The sequence below is a fragment of the Orycteropus afer genome, unplaced genomic scaffold (assembly GCF_000298275.1).
Source record: "Orycteropus afer afer isolate SDZICR_OR568_19922 unplaced genomic scaffold, OryAfe1.0 scaffold00210, whole genome shotgun sequence".
Classification (NCBI taxonomy): domain Eukaryota; kingdom Metazoa; phylum Chordata; class Mammalia; order Tubulidentata; family Orycteropodidae; genus Orycteropus; species Orycteropus afer.
This window is the reverse complement of record NW_006921797.1, coordinates 1,342,661-1,360,875: the sequence shown is the minus strand read 5'-3', so window position 1 is coordinate 1,360,875 and position 18,215 is coordinate 1,342,661.

Here is an 18,215-nt window from a genome sequence, read left to right as displayed (position 1 = left end):
GAAGTAGATTGCCCCATCTTCCTTCCGAGGAGTGGCTGGTGGGTTTGAACTGCCAGCCTTCTGGTTAGCAGTCAAGTGCCTTAGCCACTACATGTCACTTTAGTTTTGTGTATTTCACTGTATATAAATTATATTTCAATAAAATGCATTAAAAAAAAAAAAAGAATGTTGAGGGAATCTGGATTGGGATTGCATTGAATGTATAGATTGCTTTGGGTAGTGCTTGATATAATTATTGATAATAATATCACAGATTAGCAGCTCAGTCTAAATTCCCTCACATAATAGATAATAGCCTGGCCTCCATATATCCTGACTGTCTAAAATGGGACATATTTTTCTCCTCTGAGACTTAGTCACATTTGGTTATGTCTGGTACCCTAGTTGAGATTAATACTTTAGGATGGCCTCATCTTGCTTCTTGGAGTGCTGTTAATAGTATCTTAATTAAATATTGTATGAGATTAATTGAATGGATTTGGTCCCAGCCACCACTGGTCATATTAATAAAACTGGACACTGGAGCGGTATACTCTTGTGAAAATTTCAGTTCAGCCAAGTATGTGTAGGGCCAAGGGGTGGATTCTTGGGAGAGGCAATTCGCCATGGATCCTGCATGTTTTTGCTGAGAATGCCAAAAATCCAAGGCCCTTACCTCTCTTTACCCAGGTCATTTCTCAGGGTTATATTTGCAGTGAGTAATCTTAGAGGATGAAGTAATGTCTCCTTCAAGAACAAAGAATAGGATACTTTATAGGCTGCTATAAAGTGGCAAAATCCCCAGGCTCAGTGTTTCTCTCCTGTAAGGCAACCTGCTTCATGCATAGATATCCATCTGCGGCATTCATGTCACCTCCATTGGACTTGAGAAGCAAAGGGAACAGACCCAAACATGCTTGTGCTCATGTAACTTGCTGTGCCAGGCTGTGCCTGGGTCCTATTTCTTCGACCCAGTAGTCTTGTGTCTTCCGCTAGCATTCATGGAACCGTAACAAGCTAACTTACTTACTGGCTTGTAAGATGAGTAAAATCAAACCCTGGCTCTAATATGCCTGAGGCCAAAGCCGTCGAAAAACCCATGTGCCCGTGTGTATGTGTGTGTATTTGCAGTGCAGTGCATTACCAGAAGGCTGGCGGTTCAAACCCACCAGCCACTCCTCGGAAGGAAGATGGGGCAATCTACTTCCGTAGTGATACCACCTCAGAAACCTAAGGAGGCTTCACTATGAGTCAGGTCCCACTCAATGGCACATAACAACAACAAGCATTACTTAATATGACCCTTCTAACCGTAGTACTCCATTTTGTGATGTGTTATAAATCCTAGCCTCTATGTCTGTGATTAAGGAGCTCTGGTAGCATCTGACTGCTAACCAGAAGGTTGGTGGTTCAAACCCACCAGCCACTTTGCAGAAGCAAGACCGGGTAATCTACTTCTGTAAAGATTTACTGCCTTGAAAACCCAATGGGGGTCACTATGAGTCAAAATCAACTCAGTGGCAGTGGACATGCCTGTGATTATCGCCCCATTTTTTAATGAGTTATCTGTTGTGTCAATGAGGCAGGATTAGGGTGGGATGTATGTTGAATTACCACCTTACTGGAAGGTGTAACTTAAGTCAGCAACTTTACTCCAGAAATTATTCACCCTTCATACCCTTGTATTGTCTTGCTCAAGTAAGGAGAATTCCCTTGAGGGTATGGTCTGCATCCAATATATATGACTTCTCTGGCAAAGTTCTCTCTCACGCTCTGGATCTTGTATTTGGCTCATCATTATCTGGCCTCTGGTTCTTAGGACTTAAGCAAGCAGCCTGTCAATTTGGACTCATCAGCCCTTGCATCCACATGAGTTTAGATAGGCCTCCAGAGTGATTTTGGACTTGTCAACCTCCACAACTGCACAAGCCATTTCCTTGATGGGCCCATAAGTTCTATGAGACACTGCAGCAAATTACAGAACCCAAAGACCTCAGGGAGAATACTGGCGGGAGGACGGTTGATGTCAGAGATGATGGAGTGGTACAGTAATTTAGAAACATTGGACATCTGGACATCTTTAACCTCACAGTAACCAGCTTTGTGCTGATCCTTCTAAAGGAAATCATTCACACAGTATTTAAATACATATACTGCTCTAGTGGTTCTGCTTCCTGATTGAAACCTCACTGATACATCTGTTAAAGGACTTCTATCCAAAATATATAAAGAGCTCTTTCAACTCTTACAACTCAGTAATAAGACAAACTGTTTAATTTTTTAAAGTAGGTAAAATATTTGAAGTCACTTCACCAAAGAAGATATACTGTTGTTGTTACGTGCCATTGAGTCGTCTCCGACTCATAACAATCAAATGTACAACAGAATGAACACTGCCCGGTCCTATGCCAGCCTCACAATCCCTACTATACCTGAACCCAACACTGCAGCCACTATGGCAATCAATCTTGTTGAAGGCCTTCCCCTCTTTTGCTGACCCTCCACTTTACCAAACATGACATTCTTCTCCAGGGAATGGTCCCTTCTGACAACATGACCAAAGTAGGTGAGACGAAGTCTGGCCATTCTCGCTTCCAAGGATAGGTAAATGGCAAATAAGCATAAGAAGATGCTCAACATCATTACTCATTAAGAAAATGAAAATTAAAACCAGAGTGAGATATCATTTCATACCCACTAAAATGTCTTAGGAAGGAAGGTTGGGCAATCTACTTCATAGTGATGATACAGCCTCAGAAACCCAAGTAGTGGTCGCTATGAGTTGGGTCTGATTCAATGGCAAACAACAACAACAACAACAAAATGTCTAAAATCAGAAGTACTCAAAGAATATGGAGAAGATATTGGGAAGAATATGGAAAGGAAATCTTCACATATTGTTTGTGGAAATGTAAAATGGTACAGCCAACTTGGAAACAGTTTGGCAGTTTCTTGAAAAGTTCAACATACTTATCATGCGACCCATCAATTCCACTAGATAGGTTATCTATCCCAGAGAAATGAAAACATATGTGCATACAAAGACTTGTCCATAAATGTGATAGCATAACAATGTTATTCATAATTGCCAAAAAGGAGTAACAACACAAATATTCATTAACTGGTGCTCTGGTTACCTAATACTGCCCTGATAAGAAAATACCACAAACGGGATGGCTTGAACAAACAGGAGTTTATTCTCTTACAGTTCAGGAGGCTAGAAGTCCAAGTTCCAAGTGCCAGGCTCTAGGGGCTGGGTGAACACCCCTCAACCTTGGGCTTCAGCTCTGGCTCTTGCTTCCGGCCCATTGAAGCTAGAGGCATCTCCTCATTCAGGCAGTTACTAACAAGCCCAAGGTCAACAAATAAAATGGCACAGTCCAGATGTTACCAAACCACATGGCAGGCCATTAACTCAGTCCATTGAAAGTCCCAAGGTTAGCAGAGCATGGCAAGCTGCTGAACAATGACATAGCTACACATAGGGTTCAAGTGTGCCATAAGCTGGAGACCATTTCCCAAGGCTTCTCCTTATATGCAAGAAGCAGACCACATCCCTAGGGTACTACCAGCTCTCACAGTAGATGGCACCATGGTGTTGATTACCAGTCTCATCATGGGAAACACTCCATCCAGCTGCCCAGCCACTCAACCAGGCCCAGCCAAGTTGACACACAAACCCCCCTTGTCAATTCCACCCCTTGTCAACTTGGCACCTGTACAGATCTTCAGTGGGTGGCATCTGTACAAATCACCTTCACTGGGGTGGCTCTAATCCCCTGGTTCCTGAGTGGTGGCCTCACCCCCTTGGCCTGGCAGGCCCTGTTCCTCTACCTCTTGGGCATAGTAGACCTGCTCCCTCTCTCTTGGGCGACAGCTATGGCTCCATCCCACTAACCCACATGAATGAGCAGCCCCACACTCCAGAATCAAGTTGGTGAAGGTCTAACTCTTTGAAACCTAGGGGGCTATGGTGGTTCCACCCCCAGAGGCCATGGTCCTACCCTTTGGGGCTGAGGTAGCTCTGCTTCCCATTTCCTTGGTCTCTCTGCTTCTGCCAATTAATGTCGAAGGCAACCCACTCTACCAAAAATCTTCCTTCCCTTTCTTGCTCTGTGGGCCAGCCAATCCTCCTACTCCATTCCGTACCAGTCTCTTCTACCAATTAATGCCTGAAGGCAACCCACTCTGCCAGGAAGCCACCTACCCAATGGCACCCAGGGCTGGTAAACCTGTTTACTGTTTAATGCCGGTCTCTGGGTTCTGCTCCTACTGTCTGTCATGCCATATGCCAGCGTCTTTCTGCCAGGATCTTGGGTCAAGGATGCACTCCACTACTGTTTCTACATTTTAGGTATCTGTCAGAGCAGCACCCCACTCTCTCAGTACCATACTCTGTTCTGGTTACCTAATACCATTCTGACGAGAAAATATCACAAATGAGATGGCTTGAACAAACAGTTTATTCTCTTATAGTGCAGAAGGCTAGAAGTCCAAGTCAAGTGTCAGGCTCTAGGTGCTGGGTGAAAGCCCTTCGACCTTGGGCTTCAGCTCCCAGCCCATTGAAGCTAGAGGTATCTCTTCACTCAGGCAGTTACTGGCTGCTGAGGCTAATAAGCCCAAGGTCGACAAATAAAATGGCACAGTCCTGATGTTACCAAATCACATGGCAGGCCATAAACTCAACTCCATTGAAAGTCCCAAGGTCGGCAGAGCATGGCAGGCTGCTGAACAGTGACATGGCTACATGCAGGGTTCAAGTGTGCCATAAGGTAGAGACCATTTCTCAAGGCTTCTCCTTATATACAGGAGACAGACCACATCCCTAGGACAGCTACTCAGCTGCTCACAGTAGATTCCACCATGTAGTTGATTACCAGTCTCATCATGGGGAATACTCCATCCAGCTGCCCAGCCACTCAACCAGGCCCAATCAAGTTGACACAGAAACTGAACTACCACAACTGGTGAACAAATAAATGAAATGTGATATGTCATACGATGAAATATTACTCAGGACTAAAAACAAATGAATTACTGATATATATAATAATATGAATGAATCCAAAAACCATTATTACATGAAAGAAATCAGACACAAAAGACCACATATTGTGTGATTTCATTTGTATGAAATTTCTAGAATACCATATTAGTTATCTATTGCTGCATCAGAAACTGATGACTTAAAACAATACACATTTTTTAACTCACAGATTCTACGGGTCAGAAGTGGGCACAGTTTAGCTGGGTTCTCTCTCTCCAGGTCCCAACATGTTTTAAGTCATCAAAGCTGTGGTCTCATCAGAAGCTCAACTGGAGGAAGATACACTTCCAAGTTCCCTCAGGGTGTTGGCAGAAGTCAGCTCTTGTGGCTGCAGGAATGAGAGGCTGCTGTTAGCTGCCCAAATTTCCCTTCATGTGGTCTTCTCTACAGATAATTCACAACAGAGCAGCTTGTTTCTTCAAGGCCAGCAAGCAAGCAAGAAAAAAGGTACTAGTAAGATGTAGTCTTATAAAATGTAACATAAGCACAGGAGTGACATCTTATTACCTTTGTCATATTCCATTCATTAAAAGCAAGGCACAGCTATACAACTATGAGACCAGAAGAACCAGATGGTGCCTGGCTACCACTGTCAACCACTTGGAGGGAGATCTATGTAGGAGATCCCGGATAGAGTGGGAGAACAATGTGGAACAAAACTCAAAAACCATTTAAAAAAAAAAAAAAGGGTGGGTGGGGGTAGGGAATGAGGTTTGCTGGTCTGACAGAGCCTGAGGGAACCACTGAGACTATGGCCCCTAGCTGCCCTTCAGGTCTGGAATTGAACCCACTCCTGTGGCTTCCAGCCAAACAAAAGACAGGCATATGAGCTAACATTTACATTAAGTAGACACACTCCTTGGAAAGATCAATCTTGGGAGAATAAAAGGGCTGTGTATGCACAGGGAGACAGCTGGGGGGTTGGGCAGCAGTGCATGGGAGGGAAAGACACAGGGAAAAGATAACTATAGGCAGGAAGTAGGAGGGGAGCTGTTGCATTGTGGGAAATTGCAGTCAATGTCATGAAACAAAGTGTACGTGAGATGCTGTATAGAAAGTGAATTTGCTCTGTAAACTTTCACAAAAATCACAATAAAAATAAAATTAAAAAAAAAGTAAGGCACAGGTCCTACCCACGTTTTAGGGAAGGGGATTACACAAAAGCATGAACATCAGGAGGTCATAATCATAAAGGTCACCTTAGAATACATTCAGCACAAAAGGGTAAAACTATGAAAACAGGAAACAGATCAGTAGTTGCCTGGGGGCTACGATGGCAGCAGGGGTTAACTGTGAATAGGCACAAGGGAAATTTTTGAGGTGATGGAAGTGTTCCTCAACTGGATTGTGGCACTGCTTACACAAGAGAGTATAATTTTCAAAAACTAATTAAATTGTACACTTAAAATGGGTGAATTTTATGGTATTTAAACTATACCTCAATCAAGCAATCAAATATGTTTGTGCATATCAATATAAACATAAGTGTATTTATAGAGAGAAAAGTGGAAAAGCAGCTTCAAAATAGAGGATCATAATGGGGCCAGAAAGAAAAAGTAGGAAAACTTGGACTTTATGGGATTTTACTTACAACAACGCAAGTCTATGAAATGGTGATGGTAGGCAGTTACAGAAGCTAAGGGTGATGATTTAGACTAGTGACAGAGCGGGCTGATCAAGAGAAGGAAAGCACCCTGTAAATTCATGTCAGTCTTAAGGAGGAGAACTTCATTGAAAGGATTCAATCTTTCTTAATTTATTACATTTGAATATTAACACAAAGGATGACCTCAAAGAGTTAGAAGACTTTCTGTCATCTGGGATATATGGAGTCACTTGTGTGTCTTAAAAAAAAAAAAAAAAAAAAAAAAAAGCTCACTGCCATCGACTCAGATCTGACTCATAGTGACCCCTCCTTGGGTTTCCAAGGCAGTATCTCTACAGAAGTAGATTGCCCAATCTTCCTTCCAAGGAGTGCCTGATGGGTTTGAACCACCAATCTTCTGGTTAGAAGTCAAATGTCTTAGGCTCTATGCCACCAGAGCTCCCCAAAATGACTTAGCAAGGATTTTTCCTAATAATGTCAATTCTTTTCCTAACAGGAATTCTGGTAGCAGTTGTTAAAATAACACTACTTTTTTTTCAACCTACTTCATGTTGAAAAAAGTTGGCAGAAAATTATTAATAGTCATATGGTGATCACTATATTTTCTAAAATAAGCATGCGCTAATTCTATAATAAAACCAAATACTATTTTCATTTTCTTAGTTTCTAATTTTGAAAATCTCGCCTCATAGAGCTAGGCTCATGTGCCACAATGTCAAGAAATTCAGAGATATTTCCTATTTTCTCACTGCTGATAGAAAAGTAACAAATAGGTCAAATAATTTGTAAAATGGAAAACTAACTTCAGAGTTGAATAGTTTGAATCCTGAAGATCCTAGTTCCATTTATCCCAAGTGTCATAAGAATGTTTTTGAAAGTTCTCAGACATTTGTAGTACTCCTGGAATGTCCATTGACCTCCATTCGTAATTCCCTCCCTGCTTAAATAATATCAAAGGGCCTGACTAAGCTCATTCATGCACTCTTTTATTTATAGCAAAGTAATATGTGTACATATTTTTTTAAGTTAAATAGTTTAATAAAGTTTCTAATGAACAACAGCAGTCTTTTCCTCCATCCTTCCCCACCACAAGATCTCTTGTACTTTAATCATGTTGTTAGAAGGGACTAATCCCTAGAAAAAGATAACATCCTTCATAAAGTAGAAGGTCAGTGAAAAAGGGGTAGACTCTCAACAAGACAGATGACACAGTGGCTGCAACAATGGGCTCAAGCATGGCAATGATTATGAACATTGCTGTGAGTCAGAACCAACTCAATGGCACCTAACAACAACAGAGTATTGGGCCTGCCCACCAAACTCCAATTACATATCATATTCAAAGAGATCAAAACTAAATTCATTCTCCTTCCACCAGACTTGCTCCTCCAGCTGCATTCCTTATGCCAGTTATTCCACCACTTAATCAGCAACACAACTCAAAAACTGGAAATGCATTCTAGACTGTCCTCTCTTCCTCATCTCCTATTATCACCAAATTCTGACAATTTTACCTCCTAAATATTTCTTGGAGCTCTGGTAGCATAGTGCCTAAGGCACATGACTGCTAACCAGAAGGCTGGTGGTTCAAACCCACCAGCCACTCCTCGGAAGGAAGGTTAGGCAATCTACTTCCATAGTGACACTGCCTCAGAAACCCAAGGAGGGGTCATTATGAGTCGGGTCTGACTCAACAGCACATAACAACAACAACAACAACAAGTATTTCTTGAATTTCTCTTGTTCTTATGTCCCTAATTCTACTGCCTTGTTTCAAGTCTTTATCATCTGTCATCTGCATCATGTGAGCAATGCAATAGACTTCTAAGTGTTTTCTCTACCTCTAGAGAACCAATCCTTATTTCATTCTGTTTCTAGAAAATACCATTAAAATGCAAATCCAATGGTTATTCTACCACCTATCAGTGGCTTCCTATTATATACAGGATAAAGTCCTAGTTCCTTGGTTGTTCTTGTTAGATGCCATCAAGTTGACCCGAACTCAAGGAGACCCCATACAAAACACAATGAGGCATTGCCTGGTCCTGATCCATCTCTGTGATCATTTGTGTCTTAGGCCATTGTCTGCCAACCTTGGAACTCTTAATGGACTTGAATTGATGGCCTACCATGTGGTTTGGTAATATAGAGACTATGCCTTTTTACTTGTCAACATTGGGTTTGTCAGCATCAGCAGCCAGCAGCTGCCTGAGTGAAGAAAGCCTCCAGGTCCAATGGGCTGGGAGCAAGATGCAGAGCTGAAGCCCAAGGCTGAGGGGCTTTGACCCATGTCCCAGAGCCTGGCACTTTGAACTCAGACTTCTAGCCTCCTAAATTGTAAGAATAAACTCCTGTTTGTTAAAGCCACCCTTTGTGGTATTTTCTGTTAGAGCAGCATGAAGTAACCAAAACAGAATAAGATTGGCAGGAAACATGGCAGGCTGTTGAACCACTTGGCTACATGCAGGGTCCAAGCATGCCAAAAGCTGCAGAGCTTTCTCAATGTTTCTCCTCATATACTGGAAGCAGACCACATCCCTAAGGTAGCTACTGATCTGTTCCTGTAGATTTCACCATGGAGTTGATTACCAATTTCACCATGGGGAATAACTACATCCACCTGCCCATACACTCAAAACCAGGCCCAGCCAAGTTGACGCATAACCTCAACTACCAAACCAAAAAAAACAAACTCACTGCCATTGGTCAATTCCAACACATAGCTACCCCCACTGGGTTTCTGAGGAGGTAAATCTTTACAGAAGTAGATTGTACAGCCTTCCTTCCATGGCGTGGCTGGGGGCATTGAACCACCAGCCTTCTGGTTAGCAGTCAAATGCCTCAGCACTATATTACTAGAGCTCCTTCCTTAACTACAAGAATGACTAAACAAGGGTTAATTTATTATTTTGTCTATTCCTATATTAAGAAATTTTTATGAAAGCCAATAAAAATACTCAAAATTGAAAAAATAAATTTAATGAGATTATTGTCCAAACTACCCTTTGAATACCACCACTTGTCTGTCAGTTTGTCGTACTGTGGTGGCATGCATGTTTCTGTGAGGCTGGAGGCTATCCCACTAGTATTTCAAATACCAGCAGGCTCACCAATGGTGGACAGGTTTCAGCAAAGCTTCCAGACTAAAACAGATTCGGAAGAAGGAAGGGGCCAACCACTTCTCAAAGAATTGGCCAGTGAAAACCTTATGAATAGCAGTGAAACACTGTCTGATATATTACTGGAAAACTTTATGAATAGCCAAGAAACATTGTCCAGTGCCAGAAGATGATCCCCCAGATCAGAAGGCACTCCAAATAAGACTGGGGAAGAGTTGCCTCCTTAGAGTAGAGCTGACCTTAATGATGTAGATGGAGTAAAGCTTCTGGGACCTCCATTTGCTGATGTGGCATGACTCAAAATGAGAAGAAACAGCTGTAAAACATCCACTAATAATTGGAGCATGGAATGTATGAAGTATGAATCTAGGAAAAGTGGAACTTGTCAAAAATGAAATGGAATGCATAAAGATCAATATCCAGGCATTAGTGACTTCAATTGGACTGGTTTTGGACATTCTGAATCAGAAAACCATATCATCTACTATGCCAGGAATGATAAATTGAAGAGAATTGGCATATCATTTATTATCACAAAGAAAGTTTCAAGATCTATCCTAAAGAACAATGCTGTAGTGATACGATAATATCCAAATCCCTACAAGGAAGACCAGTCAATGTAACTATTATTCAAATTTATACACCAACCACTGGAGTCAAAGATGAGAAAATTGAAGATCTTTACCAACTTCTACAGTCTGAAACTGACCAAACATGCAATCAAGATGTGTTGATTATCTCCGGTGATTGGAATGCAAAAGTTGGAAACAAAGAAGAATCACTGGTAGTTGGAAAATATGGCCTTGGTGACAGAAATAACAGCAGAGATCACATGACAGAATTTTGCAAGACCAACAACTTATTCATTGCAAATACCTTTTTCAACAACATAAATGGCGGCTATACATGTGGACTTCGCCAGATGGAGTACACAGGAATCAAATCAACTACATGTGTGGAAAGAGGCAATGGAGAAGCTTGATATCTTCAGCCAAAACAAGGCAAAGAGCAAATTGTGGAACAGACCATCAACTGCTCATATGCAATTCTAGTTGAAGCTGAAGACAACTAAAACAAAATATGACCTTGATTATATCCCTCCTGAATTCAGAGACCATCTAAAGAATAGATTTGATGCACTGAACACCACTGACTGAAAACCAGAGGAATTGTGGGATGACATCAAGGACATCATCCATGAAGAAAGCAAAAGGTCATTAAAAAGACAGGAAAAGGAGGATTTCCAGTAAGATGGCAGAATAGGCAGACAAGCTACACAGACCCTCTTCAACAAAGAAAAGAAAAAATAATTGACACAGATACACAAGATAATGCTGGAGCCCTAGACTTTGAAAGAAGTGATACAGAAGTGAATTAAACACCAACTTAAAATAGAAGAACCTGAATGAAAACAGTGAATAGGGAGATAAACGGAACTGTGGACTGTCAACTATCCTGACAGCACCGAGAGCCTGAATATTTAGAACTGGTGTTAGGGGCTGAATATTAACCTAAAAATTGGCTCTGCTTGCCAAGGGCTACATGGACAATTTCACTGGCAGCTGATGACTAAAAAGGGAAACAGCAAAGAAAGAGAAAACCCAAGGTGTGAACAGTCATTTTGAATGTTTATAGGCAGTGGCTATTTTGGATATTTAAAATGACAGCATTCTCCTTCAGATTCCAGGAAGGTAAGAATAGGCTTCATTTGCCAAGGGCAGCACGGACATACAGGATGCTTACAATTGGAAAGGAGACAAGAGATAAGTGCATACACACTGACAACTAGAGAACAGAGGAGCACAGTACCCTGCTTACTTAAATAACATACAAAGAAAATGAAAATCTTTGGTGAATCATTCCAATATACAATCACCAATTAAATATAAACACAAAAATGTCACAATGTCTCAGAGACAACAGATCATCACACTCCATACAAAGAAGCAAGATAAACAAGGAACCAGGATACAGACCCAGAACACATCCCAGAGGAAGAAGCAGCATTGGACTCTCTGATACAGAATTCAAAAGAATTATATTTAGGTATTTTCAATGGATTGAGAGACAGATCAAGGAAAACTCTGAAAAAATTGAGGAAAACATGGACAAAACCCTAGAACAATTTTGGAAGACAATACAAGAACAAAATGACAAAATAAATGAAAAAGTAGAAATGATACAAAATCTACGGAAAGAAATCCAGAAGACTAATACTAATTTTCAGAAATATATAACACATTGGGCAAAGGAGTAGAATTGAATCAATGGAAGACAGAATTAGTGAGGTTGAAGACAAATACCTCAAAAATTCTTTGGAAAGGGATCAATCAGAAAATGATCAAAATAAAATGAAGGAAGACTAAGGTTCATGTGGGATACCATCAAAAGGAATAACCTACATATAATCAGAATTCCAGAACAGGAAGAGACAGACAAATCCACAGAGAAAATTGTCAAAGATTTGTTGGAAGAGAAATTCCCTGATACAACAAGACAAGAATATATCCATTCAGGAAGTCCAATGAACCCCAAACAGGATAGACCCCAAAAGCAAATCACCAAGACACATCATCATCAAACTCACCAAAACCAAAGACAAAGAAAGAATCATGAGAGCAGCACGGGAAAAATGAAAAGTTACCTACAGGGGGCAACCAATAAGACTAAGCTTGGATTTCTCGACAGAAACCATGCAGGCAAGAAGACAGTGGGATGATATAAGAGAAAAATTTCCAACCAAGAATTATGTACCCAGCAAAATTGTCCCTCAAATATGATGGTGAAATTAGGACATTTCCAGACAAGCAGAAATTAAGGGGATTTGTTAAAACCAGACCAACCTTACAAGAGATGCTAAAGGGAGTACTTTGGACAGGAAACCAACAATAGCAAACAAAAACGAACCATTAACACACTTGAGGACATAACCCAGAAACCAACCCAGTTATGGAAGTATCCAAAGTAAAATAATCTTACAAGATTGTAAACAGGGAACCATAGACATCAATCGGCAAATGAGGACAACTACAAACCAAAAAGAGGGAAAAAATTGTGTAGTTACAGAACTTGTGAATGGTTAGGAAGTCAAGACAATTGCAAGATAGAACAGACTGTTCCAAAGTTGAGAAGAAAATCATAAATCACATGGTAACCTCAAAGAAAAATGATAAACCTTCACATCAAAATAAAAAAGAGGCAAGCACAAATATTTAGCAAATACTGAAAAACAGCAACTAATTCTTTATTAAAAGAATTAATAAACCAAACAAGCTCAGTAAAGAACATTATGTGGAACAAACAAATCAGTAACACCATGAAAAAACACATAACAAGTATGACAAATTCATACTTGTCAATACTTACACTGAATGTCAATGGATTAAATGCACCACTCAAGAGATGGACAGTTGCAGACTGGATAAGAAAACATAACCCATCAGTATGCTGTCTACAGGAGGTACACCATAGAGACAAAGACGCAAACAGAACAAAAATCAAAAGTTGGAAAAAGATATTTCAAGCAAATGGCAACCATAAAAGAGCAGGAGTGGTAATATTAATTTCTGACAAAATTGACTTTAAGAAAAAAACCACCATAAGAGACAGGGAAGGGCATTATGCAATGATAAAAGGATCAACTGAACAAGAGGACATAACCATAATGAATATCTATGCACCCAATGAAAGAGCCCCAAAATACATAAAGCAGACTTTAACAGGATTGAAAAGGCAAATACATGACTCCACAGTAATACTAGCAGACTTTAATACACCACTGTCAATCAAAGATAGGACAACTGTAAAGAAACTCAACAAAAAGGCAGAAGAACTAAGCATTATAATCCACAAACTTGACCTTATAGACATCTATAGAGCACTTCACCCAACAACAGCACAATACACATTCTTTTACAGTGCACATGGAACATTTTCCATGATAGACCATATGTTAGGCTACAAAGCAAACCTTAATAAATGTAAAACCATTTAAATACTACAAAGCATCTTCTCAGATCACAATGCTATAAAATTAGAAATCAACACTAAGAAAATCAATAGAAACACATGGAAACTGAATAACACCCTCCTTGAAAATGACTGTGTAATAGAAGAAATAAAAAATGAAATTAAAAAATTCCTTGAGACATCAAGCTCAATTAGCATAACATACTACACAAAACATTGTTCCACCTCCTACTGTGGCGAGTAGCGCCTGGGATCTTAAAAGCTTGCAAGCTGCCCTCTAGATGCAACGATGGGTCTCTCCTCATCCAGAGCAAAGAAGAATGAAGAAAACCAAAAATTCATAGAAACAATTAGTCCTAGCGACTGGTACATCGTCTGATCTGCAGCCTATACGACTATGAGACCAGAAGAACTAGATGGTGTCTGGCTACTATTGTCAACCACTTGGAAGAGGATCTATGTAGGAGATCCTGGATAGACATGGAGAGCACTGTGGAACAAAACTCAAAATCATTTGAAAAAATAAAATAAGGGGGGTGGACCAGGTTTGCTGGCCCAATAGAGCCTGGTAGAACCACTGAGACTATGGCCCCTAGCTGCCCTTCAGGTCTGGAACTAAACACACGCCTGTGGCTTCCAGCCAAACAATAGACAAGCATATGACTTAAACATTTACCTGAGGCAGATACACTGCTTGGAGAGAACAAGCATGGGAGAAAGAAGGCTGCTTATGCACAGGGAGACAGCTCAGGGGGCTGGAGTGCATGGAGGGATGGACACAGGGAAGAGGTAACTATCAGGAGGAAGTAGGAGGAGAGATATTGCATTGTGGTAAATTGTGGTCAATGTCATGAAACAAAGTGTATGTGAACTGATGTATGGAAAGTGTATTTGCTCTGTAAATTTTCACCCAAATCACAATAAAAGGAAAAAAAAAATTCCTTGAATCACATGAGAATGAAAACGCAACATACCAAAATCTTTGGGACACAGAGAAAGCAGTGATCACCTAAAGAAGTGAAAGCCAGGATAAGAACAGATATATGCACACCCATGTTCATCACAGCACTGTTTACAATAGCCAAAAGATGGAAACAATCTAAGTGTCCATCAGCTGAGGAATGGATAACCAACTATGGTACATACACACGAGGGAAAACTATGCAACACTAAAGAATAATGTAGAATTTGCAAAACACTGCATAATGTAGATGAACTTAGAAGACATTATGCTGAGTGAAATAAGTCAATCACAGAAGAACAAATATTGTATTAGTTCATTATTGTAAAAAAGTCAAGGAAAGGCTTATATATGGAAGGAAACTTCATTTGTCAGTCATCTGGGGTAGGAGGGGAAGGGAAAAAACACTGCAAAAATTTGAAAAGAAAAATAAATTTTAAGAAAAGCAGTGATCAGAGGCCAATTTATAGCAATAAATATACACATCAAAAAAAAAAAGAAAGAAAAAAATGTATTGACCCACGTCACTTTAGTTTTGTGTATTTCACTGTATATAAATTTTATTTCAATAAAATGCAATTAAAAAAAAGAAATAATAAAGATTTGAGCACAAATAAATGAAACAAAATAGAAAGACAATAGAAAAAAATCAATAAGACTAGAAGCTGGTTTTTTGAAAAGATTAATAAAATTGACAAACCACTAGTAAATTTAACAAAGGGAAAAAGGGAAAGAATACAAATTACATGAATAAGAAACAAATATGGCAACGTCACAATAGAATCAACAGAAATTAAAAGGATAATATCAGGATGCTGTGATGAACTATACTCCAATAAATTCAAAAATCTAGAAGAAATTGATTGATTTCTAGAGATATACTACTTACCTAAACTAACACAGACTAAGGTAGAAAATTTGAACAGACCATAACAAAGCAAGAAATTGAATAGGTCATAAAAAAATTACTAACCAAAAAAAAAAAGCCCTGGCCCAGACAGTTTCACTGGAGAATTCTACTGAATGTTCAAAGAATTGACACCAATTTACTCAAACTATTCCAGAACACAGAAAAGGATGAAATACTCCCAGATTCATTTTATGAAGCAAGTATAACCTTGATACCAAAATCAGACAAAGACATCACTAAAAAGGAAATCTACAGATCACTATCCCTCATGAATATAGATGCAAAAATCTTAAAACAAAATACTAGCCAATAGGCTCCAACAACATATCAAAAAAATAATACATTATGACCAACTGGGGTTCATACCAGGTATGCAAGAATGGTTCAACATTAGGAAAAACAACAAGTCACCCATCACATAAATAAAACAAAGGAAAAGAAATACATGATCATGTCAATGAATGCGAAAAATCCAACATCCATTCCTGATTTTTAAAAAAATAAAATAACTCTCAAAAAAATAGGACTAGAAGGGAAATTCCTCAACATAATAAAAGGCGTATATGCAAAACCAATAGCCAACATTATTCTCAATGGAGAGAGACTGAAACCATTCCCCTTTAGAACAGGAACCAGACAAGGATGCTCTCTATCACTTCTATTCAATATCATATTGGAAGTCCTAGCCAGGGCAATAAGGCAAGAAAGGGAAATCAAAGGCATCCAAATTGGTAAGGAAGAAGTCAAACTATCCCTATTTGCTGATGATATGATCCTATACCTAGAAAACCCAAGAGACTCATCATAAAAACTACTGGAACTAATTAAGAGATTTAGCATGTGGTGGGATACAAGATCAACAGACAAATATCAGCTAGATTCCTCCACACCAGCAGAGATTGATGAGAAGGAAATAAGGAAATCAATACAATTTACAATAGCTACCAAGAAAATAAAATATTTGGGAATGCTAACCAGAAGGCTGGCAGTTCAAACCTACCAGCCACTCCTCAGAAAGAAGGTTGGGCAATCTACTTCTGTAGTGATAACCACCTCGGAAACTCAAGGAGGGGTCACTGAGTCGGGTCTGACTCTACGGCACATAACAACAACAACAATTTTACATGGAAAGGAAAGAGGCCTCGGATAAGCATAGCACTATTTAAGAAGAAAAACAAAGTAGGAGGTCTCACACAGCCAGATCTCAAAACATACTATACAGCCACAGTAGTCAAAACAGCCTGGTATTGGTACAACATACACATAGAGCAATGGAACAGAATTGGGAACCCAGAAATAGATCCATCGACCTATGGTCAGCTAATTTTTGACAAAGGGCTGAAATCCATTACAGGGAAGAGATGGTCTCTTTAACAAATCGTGCTGGCAAAATTGGATACCCATTTGCTGAAAAATAAAACAAGATCTGTACCTCACACCATGCACAAAAACTAACTCCAGATGGATCAAAGAATTAAATGTGAAACCTAAAACTATACAATTCATCAAGGACAAAATAGGGGCAAATTTAGGGGCCCTAATTTATGGCATAAGCAGTCAAGCATAACCCAAAATGCACAAACAGCAGAAAATAAACTAGATGAATAGGACCTTCCAAAAATTAAATTTTTATGTGTTTCAAAAGACTTCTCCAAAATGTAAAAAGAGAACCTACAGACTGGGAAAAAATATTTGGCAACAATATTTCTGACAGGGACTTATCTCTAAAATTTATAGAAAACTCCAACACCTCAACAACAAAAAGACAAACAATGCAATTAAAAAATGAGCAGAAGGCGCGAATAGACACTTCACCAAAGAGGATATTCAAGTGGCCAACAAAGACATAAAGAAATGTTCACAATCATTAGCCATTAGAGAGATGCAAATCAAAACAATAATGAGATACCATCTTGCCCCAGCACTAATAGTGAAGTTCAACATGACAGAAAATAAAAAATGCTGGCGAGGATGTAGAGAAATCAGGACTCTCATACACTGCTGGTGAGACTCTCAAATGATACAATCACTGTGGAAAGCAGTATGGCAATTCCTTAAAAAGTTTGATCCAGCAATCCCATTACTAGGTATGTATTCTAAAGAAGTGAAAGCCCGGACAAGAACAGATATACACACACCCATGTTCATCACAGCACTGTTTACAATAGCAAGAAGAGGGAAACAACCTAGGTGCCCATCAACAGGAAAATGGATAACAAAACTCTAGTACATACACACGATGAAATACTATGCAACACTAAAGAATAATGTAGAATCTGTGAAACACCACATATCGCGGATGAACTTAGAGGACATTACACTGAGTAAAACAAGTCAATCACAGAAGGACAAATATTGTATTAGTTTATTACTGTAAAAAGTCAAGGAAAGGTTTATATATGGAAGGAAACTTTCTTTGTTGGTTACCAGAGGTGGAAGGGGAAAGAAGGTGGCTAGAAGAGCCAGGGGGTGCAATGCAGTGAATTGCTTGATGTGGCCCTTCTAGCCATTGTCCTCCATTCTGTGGTGTTTCTTAAATCCCATTATCCATGCCTGTTTGGGGTGGTGTGGTAGTTAAGGTCAGGTATCAACTTGGCTGGGCAGCTGGTAGTAGTCATTCCCTA